The sequence below is a fragment of the Chiloscyllium plagiosum genome, chromosome 7 (assembly GCF_004010195.1).
Source record: "Chiloscyllium plagiosum isolate BGI_BamShark_2017 chromosome 7, ASM401019v2, whole genome shotgun sequence".
In the NCBI taxonomy this organism is placed as follows: Eukaryota; Metazoa; Chordata; class Chondrichthyes; order Orectolobiformes; family Hemiscylliidae; genus Chiloscyllium; species Chiloscyllium plagiosum.
The window spans coordinates 41,025,620-41,034,281 of record NC_057716.1 but is presented as its reverse complement, the minus strand read 5'-3'; the positions used below and the strand labels follow the sequence as shown (position 1 = coordinate 41,034,281).

The 8,662-nt window shown below is 41.6% G+C and overlaps 1 protein-coding gene across 4 annotated transcripts in view; it reads left to right on the top strand.

The window, feature by feature from the left end:
• itga4 (integrin alpha 4) overlaps window positions 1–8,662 on the top strand; it is a 217,907-nt gene that overhangs the window by 85,868 nt on the left and 123,377 nt on the right. The gene's annotated exons all lie outside the window — the stretch shown is intronic.

Genomic DNA, 8,662 nt, shown 5'->3' with positions numbered 1-8,662 from the left:
TTTCAAGACATCCAGCACTTTCTCCTCTGTAATCTGGACATTTTGCAAGATGTCACCATCTATTTCCCTACAGTCTATATCTTCCATATCCTTTTCCACAGTAAATACTGATGCAAAATATTCATTTAGTATCTCCCCCATTTTCTGTGGCTCCACACAAAGGCCACCTTGCTGATCTTTGAGGGGCCCTATTCTCTCCCTAGTTACCCTTTTGTCCTTACTGTATTTGTAAAACCCCATTGGATTCACCTTAACTCTATTTGCCAAAGCTATCTCCTATCCCCTTTTTGCCCTCCTTATTTCCCTCTTAAGTATATCCCTACTGCCTTTATACTATTTAAGGATTCATTCAATCTATCTTGTCTATATCTGACATATGCTTCCTTCATTTCTTTAAACAATGCCTCAATTTCTTTCATCATCTAGCATTCCCTCCACCTATTAGCCTTTCTTTTCACCCTAATAGGAATATATTGTCTCTGGACTCTCATTAGCTCATTTCTGAAGGCTTCCCATTTTCAAGCCGTCCCTTTACCTGCGAACATCTGCCCTCAATCAGCTTTTGAAAGTTCTTGCCTATTACCATCAATTTAGAACTTCAACTTGTTGATCTGCTCTATTCTTTTCCATCATTGTTTTAGCATTAATAGAATCATGGTCGATGGCCCCAAAGTGCTCCCCACTGATACCTCTGTCACCTGCCCTGCCATATTTCCCAAGAGTAGGTCAAGTTTTGCACCTTCTCTAGTAGGTACATTCACGTACTGAATCAGAACATTTTCTTGTACACACTTAACAAATTCCTCTCCATCTAAACCCTTAACACTATGGTAGTCCCAGTCTATGTTTGGAAAGTTAAAATCCCCTACCATAACCACCCTATTAGTCTTACAGATAACTGAGATTTCTTTCCAAATTTGTTTCTCAATTTCCGTCTGACTATTAGGGGGTCTATAATACGATCCTAATATTTCCGGGAATATCCTCCCTCATTACCGATCCTAATATTTCCGGGAATATCCTCCCTCATTACAGCTTAATGCTATCCCTTATCAAAAACATCACTCCCCCTCCTCTCCTGCCTCCCTTTCTATCCTTCCGATAGCATTTGTTTCCTGGAACGTTAAGCTGCAGTCCTGTCCATCCCTGAGCCATGTTTCTGTAATTATTATGATATCCCAGTCCCATGTTTCTAACCATGCCCTGAGTTCATCTGCCTTCCCTGTTAGTCCTCTTGCATTGAAATAAAAGCAGTTTAATTTACCAGTCCTACCTTGTTCTCTGCTTTCTTCCTGCTGTTGACTGTTTGACTTGCTTCTTTTCTCAACTCAGATTGATCTCTTTCCTCACTAGCTCACTGGGTCCCATGCCCCTACCTTAATAGTTTAAATCCTCCTGAGCAAATCTTCCTGCCAGTATATTAGTTCCCTTCCAATTCAGGTGCAAACCGTCCTTCTAGTATAGATTACTTCTACCCCAGAAGAGAATCCAATGATCCAAAAATGTGAATCCTTCTCCCATACACCAGCTCCTCAGCCATGCATTCATTTGCTCTATCCTCCTATTCCTACCCTTACTAGCTCGCAGCACCGGGAGTAATCCAGATATTACCACCCTCGAGGATCTCCTTTTTAAATGCCTGCCTATCTGTATATTCTTCCTTCAGAATCTCATCCTTATCCCTTCCTATATCGTTGGTTCCAATGTCTACAATGCCTTCTGCTGGTCCCTCTCCCCCTTGAGAACATTCTGCACCCTCTCTGAGACATCCTTGATCCTGGCACCAGGGAGGCAACACACCATTCTGATTTTTCGCTGCTGGCCACAGAAACATCTGTCTGTACCTTGGACTAGAGAGTCCGCTAACACAGTTGACCTCTTGAAATCCGATGTACCCCTCATTGCATTAGAGCCCGTCTCAATACCTGAGACTTGGCTGTTCATGCTACATTCCCCTGAGAATCCATCACCTCTTACATTTACCAAAACAGCATACTTGTTTGAAATGGGGATAGCCACAGAAGACTCCTGCACTATCTACCTACCTCTCTTACCTTGCCTGAAGTTAATCCATCTATCTAACTGTATATGCAACTTTTCTCCCTTCCTATAACTGCCATCCATCACATTCCCTTGCCTCATTGCCTCTAACTGTCTCTCCATTCAGTCTGATAGGATTCGCAACCAACGGCATTTATTGCAGATATCATCCTCAGTAACATGTAAACTCTCCCTAAACTCCCACATCGGACAGGAGCATATCACTCTACTAAAGACTGCTTTTGCTTCTTTCAATCTACAGAACCAGAAAATAGCACTGTCTTATTCCTCTACAAAACACTGCTCTGGGCTAACTTAATACTTATGGCTTATGTTTTAAGTTTAGTCAAGGGATGTATCTCAATAAAACATATAATCAAGAAAGAACACTCACTACTCTTTACTGCAGACTTCTGTAAGGCCACACTTAAAAATATTCACTCATCTGTTTCTGTGCTGTGACCTCTCCCAAACAGGTTCCTTCAAGATCAGTTGTGAATTTCACTTTGTTCATTTTCCCAGATGCACTCCGCTGTCCAGCGATACATGAATTCAAACAGCAAAGGCAGTTTCACTGCTGTGTCGTTAGCAATGTGGGTGTCTTTCTCTCGCTCTCGTTCTCCTGCATCACTTCACCATGTGCTGCCTTTGTCTATTCCTCTCCCTTTTTAAAGTGCGTTGCTTTGAGTTTTCTTTTCCCCGAAGTTCCAAAACAATGCAACAACATATAAAACAGTAATTACTGCTCCTGGAATTTGAGGAAATCACCTCCAACATCTAAAATACCTAAAAAAAATGAGTAGCCTGTTACAGCCAGAAATGTTTCCCATCCTCCTTGCTGAGATAGCTCAAATTGTCATTTGGTAAATGGCTTTTCCAGAAAATGTTTGGCAATGTTTTTGCCATTACCTTTGTGGCAATAATACTTTATTTAACATAAGTGTGATGTGTAGAAGTACCAATTCAACATTGCCTTAGTGTATAATGTTTGGGAGGGATGGCAAAAATAAATTGGGGGAGGGATAGCATTGCTGGTAGGAAGTCGTCGGAAATTACATAAAGTATTTTTCTTGACTTGAGTTGATAGATTAGCTCTATCTTTTGGTGCTGTAAAGGGAATCATAGCATAGAAACATAGAAGATAAGAGTAAGCCTTCAACCCCTCGAGCCTGCTGTACCATTTATTATGATCGTGGCTCATCATCAAGCTCAGTACCCTAATCCTGCGCTCCCTCTGTTTCCCTTTAGCCACAAGAATTATAACTACCACCTTTTTGAAAACACACAATGTTTTGGTCTCAACCCGAAAAAGAGAAAATGCTGGAAAATCTTAGCAAGTCTGGCAGCATCTGTAAGGAGAGAAAAGAGCTGACGTTTCGAGTCTAACTGACCCTTTGTCAAAGCTCTTTGTCCACCTTGGTCTTAACAGTGTTCTGTCACAGTGAATTCCACAGGTTCACCACTCTCTAAATGAAGAAATTTCTCTTCATCTCAGTCTTAAAAGATTTGTCTCTTATCCTTAAACCATGACTCCCAGATCAGGACCCCCCTGCTAAACAATCTCTCGAAGAGAATGCTTCCAACCACTAAGTAATTCTATATATTTATACCAAATCATATTTCTTTCCCTGGGATTGGGGCAGAGTTCCTGTAAAATCTTTGACAGAATTTTGCTATATCTGTCCCTATTCCAGGCCGCCACCAGGTCATCTGATATTGCAGTTTATCCTGCCCCCTGTGCGCCAGACTATGATATGTTTTTAATGAGGTTTGTCTTATGCAGTGAGGTCCCCTGCCTGATCCTTTATCTTCCACACTTTGTCTTGTCCTCTCATTGCTCCTACCTCTTCCATTCCTGCTTCTTTTCTTGTTGGGCTGTTTCTTGGAGTATCTTTAAATTTTTCTCTTTCATTTCTATAACTGCTGCTACTGGCACTTCCTCAAATGCCTGTGCTGTTTCAGTAAGCATGTTAGCTGCCTTATCGGTATACTCATTGCTCTGTCGTTGCGGAGTTTCTACCTTTCTGTAAGCATTAACCTTAATCACTGCTGCTTCACTAGACAACTTACTAGCTTCCACCAAATCTTTTAAACTGCTCTTCATGTTGTTTGTGGTCCCCAGATGAGGTGATGTACCCTTGCCATCATATAGTCATGCACCACCCCAAGGCCATAACTACTATATGTATTCACGTTGACCCTCTGACCCCTGGCTAATTTCACTATTGCTGTTAGGGCTTTTAATTCTGCTACTTGGGCTGAGTATCTCCCAGGAATCTGCTGTCCCACCATCACATTTCCCTCGACGTCTGTCACCGCCCAATCAGTGTGGGACGTTACCTTGTAGTTTTGTTTTGATCCATAACTTAAAACACTCCATCTCCTCCTTCTAATCATTCATCAGCAATCCTACCACTCTCTTTTGCACCTCTCTTGCAAAGTTGTGCTTATTCCCCTTCTTTACCATCAGTCCTGCCAAGTTTACTACTTTATCTTTCACTACTTCTGTATGTTTATCTGCTAGGAGTAGCACACACTGCCATTTAGCTATGTGGCTGTCCAGTACTGCTTTTAATTTTCCCACCCATAGTAAGAATACCAGACTATGGAGGGATGTGTCGGATAACCTGTCCCATCAGGATGTTGGGTTCAGGCACCTCGATTGCCCATGTGGCACACTGCAAAGCCTGAGGACATCAGTGAAGCCTGGCCACTGTGGGCTATGATCTCTTTCTCATCCTTGTCTCATAATTTTTTTTCTCTCTGTCAATCTTCCCTTGATCTTTAATTGTAATTATTTGTCCAAATTGTCAACATTTTTTTCAGTTAATCTAGAGAATTTAGAAAATAAATAGGACAGAATACCTGCCTCTTAAAAACACAATTCTGTTACAGACTCTCCGTCTTGATGAAGAGTTCTGTCATGTTATGGTTGCTCATCCCTGAGGGGTCTCTCTCAAAACTACATTACCAATTATTCCTTTTTCATTGTATAATATGTAGTTTAAGATGGCCTGTTCTTTAGTTTGGCTCCTCAATGTATTGGTCCAGAAAACTATCTCAGATACACTCCAGCAATTCTATTTCTGCAGGTATTGTGAATAGTTTGAAACTATATGCAGATTAAAGACACCCATAATTGCAGGTTTTCCTTTCCCTCACACATATCTGATTTTGTGTCATCCCCAACATCGCCACCACCATTTGGTGGTTTGTTTACCACCTCACTAATAATTTTTGCACATTTGTATTTCTCAATTCTACCCACACATATTCTGCATTGTCTGAACTAATATCTTTCTTCAAAATTGAGTTTTTATATTCTTTATCCACTAAAACAACTTTTCCTTTATTGCCTGCCTTTCCTAAATACTCTGTCCCTGGATGTTCAGTATCCATTCCTGGTCACCTTGCAGCCTTATTTCCTATTTACATGTATTAACATTAATAATTCATCCACTTCATTTTGAATGCTCTATGCATTCAGGCACAAAGCCTTAAGACTTTGTCTTTTTAATGTTCCTTGTCCCATTCTTAACTTGTTTTTATAGTGGTCTTGTTTGATTCTGGCCTTTAATTCCTCTGCCTATCACTTCTCTTATTCCTTTTTCTGTATTTTGTTCTTATCCTGATATGCAACTGGAACCTTGTAAGTCACCACTTGATGCCATGACAATGTGTTTATGATCCATTGATGCATATAAGTAAGTGACAAAATCCTTGTTTGTGAAAGTTATGAAGGCACTATTGGACAAAGCATTGAGTATAGGAGTTGGGAGGTCATGTTGCGGCTGTACAGGACATTGGTTAGGCCACTTTTGGAATATTGTATGTGATTCTGGTCTCCCTCCTATCAGAAAGATGTTGTGAAACTTGAAAGGGTTCAGAAAAGATTTACAAGGATGTTGTCAGGGTTGGAGAGTTTGAGCTATAAGGAGTGGCTGTATAGGTTGGGGCTGTTTTCCGTGGAGCATCGGAGACTGAGGGGTGACCTTATAGAGGTTTATATAATCACGAGGGGGATAGACATGGTTAATAGACCAGGTCTTTTCCCTGGGGTGGAGAAGTCCAAAACTAGAGGGCATAGGTTTAGGGTGAGAGGGGAAAAGATATAAAAGATACCTAAGGGACAATGTTTTCACGCAGAGGGTGGTACATGTATGGAATGAGCACTAACAGGCGTCAGGCTTTCCTAAAGTACAGAGCCTTACAGTAACCCCCTATCAACCTCTTGATGCAGACGGAGTTGTCATTGCCTCTTATGTGACAGGCTCTTTAAACTATTGCATTCTTGGACAGAGGTTAGAGCTATTAGTTCTGAAGGATCACTGGACCCAGAATGTTAATTCTGCTTTCTCTCCACAGGTGCTGCCAGCCAGACCTGTTGAGTTTTTCCAGCAATTTCTGTTTTTGTGTCAGAGCACTATCTTCCCACAGTTTTTGATAGGCCATGCAGGAAAATCTGAAGAATCTAAAAAGGATTGCATGAAAAGCCTGTGCTCATTAGTCACAGCTCACTCTGCAGTAATCCCATTGCACAGGAGAGTTTGCACAGAGGCCTTTGATCAAGTGTTTTCCACTTGCTGCTATTAATTTGAGTTATTAACTTCTCCAAGTGTTTTCCTCCTATCTGATTTACCATAAAGATGGATGTGTTAGAACAGATGTCTGGTTGGGGATAAGAGGTGGCCTGCTTGGCTGAGGGTGAGTCATCATGAGAAGTCCTGCACTGAGTGAAAGAAAGTGTGATCAAAATGCCATAAGCAGTTAAAGGTACTCCATCAACCCCACTGTGTTGAATTCTTAACAGAATGTTTATTTTGTTAAGAATCACAGGTGAAGGACATTATTTAGTGGGGACAAGAGGTCGGAGGTAGGAAACATGTAAATAAATCTGGTATCAAAAAGTTTATTCCTGTTTAGCTCATTTCACCAACTGATGTTAGATCGCCTTGGCAGAAGACAGTCAATTACTGGGCATATGTGGCTGAATCTTTAATGTGTAAATTAGGAGGAGGAGGGAGAAGGAATTAATGAGGAAACTTGTCTTTCTGAGCTTTCAGCAACAGACAAAGTTATTCTCGGCCTGAATTCTTACTGTTTTTACTCCAACATTTGGAAGAGCTGCCTCCTTGGGTTGATCCTTTTTTAAAAAAATTAATGTATACAAGGTATTGGCAACACATAATTTTGGGAAGAAGTGCTCAACTGAGGTTCCACTTTATATGAATAATGGTCCTAGTGGCATTCAAGTTCTTTCAAGTGTCATTTATCTTGGAAAAAGCGATAAGGTGACTGGGTAACATTGGCGTGCTTGTTGAGAGTAATTGCTTTATCACTGTTCGAGTGTCACGATTTTTTATACTGTGTTTTACTTTGAGCGCACACAGGTGCACTGATTTATGGTGTCTGACTTATGAACATTCATATTTACAACCATGAGCCAGTACAGGGATGTAAGTTTAAAGACCCGACATATGAACGTTTCCTGTACTTACAAACAGCTCCTTTATGTTGTCCTGCACTGTGCTGTGAGTTGCATACAAATTGACTTGCGAATGGGTTCTGATCTGAGTCCGTTCATAACCTGGATACTGCCTGTACTTTGAGAAATTAATGTTGCAATTATTATTGAGAGTGAGCCTGTGATCTAACACTCCAAAACAGTTAGCTTGGAAATAGTAGGCCTGTCTTAGACAATAGACAATAAGTGCAGGAGTAGGCCATTCAGCCCTTCGAGCCTGCACCGCCATTCAACATGATCATGGCTGATCATTCCTAATCAGTATCCTCTTCCTGCCTTATCTCCATAACCCTTGATTCCACTATCTTTGAGAGCGCTATCCAACTCTTTCTTAAATGAATCCAGAGACTGGGCCTCCACTGCCCTCTGGGGCAGAGCATTCCACACAACCACCACTCTCTGGGTGAAGAAGTTTCTCCTCATCTCTGTCCTAAATGGTCTACCCCGTATTTTTAAGCTGTGTCCTCTGGTTCGGATACCTGGATAATGGGGCTCATTCCAGTGTAGGTGGGACTTCTACAAACAGAATGGTCTACACCTGAACCAGAGGGGTAACAATATCTTGGGGGGAAAATTGCTCATGCTATTCAGGAGGGTTTAAATTAATTCAGCAGGGGGTTGGGAACCAAATTGTAGTTCCGGTGTCCTGGAGGTTGAGAGTAGTGAGGTCAGAAATGAAGTTTCAAGGTTGCAAGAGTGCACAGGAAGGTGGTTTGAAGTGTGGCTACATAAACGCCAAGAGCATTCGGAACAAGGTGGGTGAACTTGCAGCATGGGTTGGTACCTGGGACTTTGATGTTGTGGCCGTTTCAGAGACATGGATAGAGCAGGAACAAGAATCGTTGTTGCAAGTTCCAGGATTTAGATGTTTCAGTAAGGACAGGAAAGGTGGTCAAAGAGGGGGAGGTGTGGCATTGTTCGTCAAGGACAGTATTACAATTGCAGAAAGGATGGCTGAGGACTCATCTACTGAGGTTGTATAGAACATAGAACATAGAACATAGAACATTACAGCGCAGTACAGGCCCTTCGGCCCTCGGTGTTGTGCCGCCCTGTCATACCAATCTGAAGCCCATCCCATCTACACTATTCCATGTA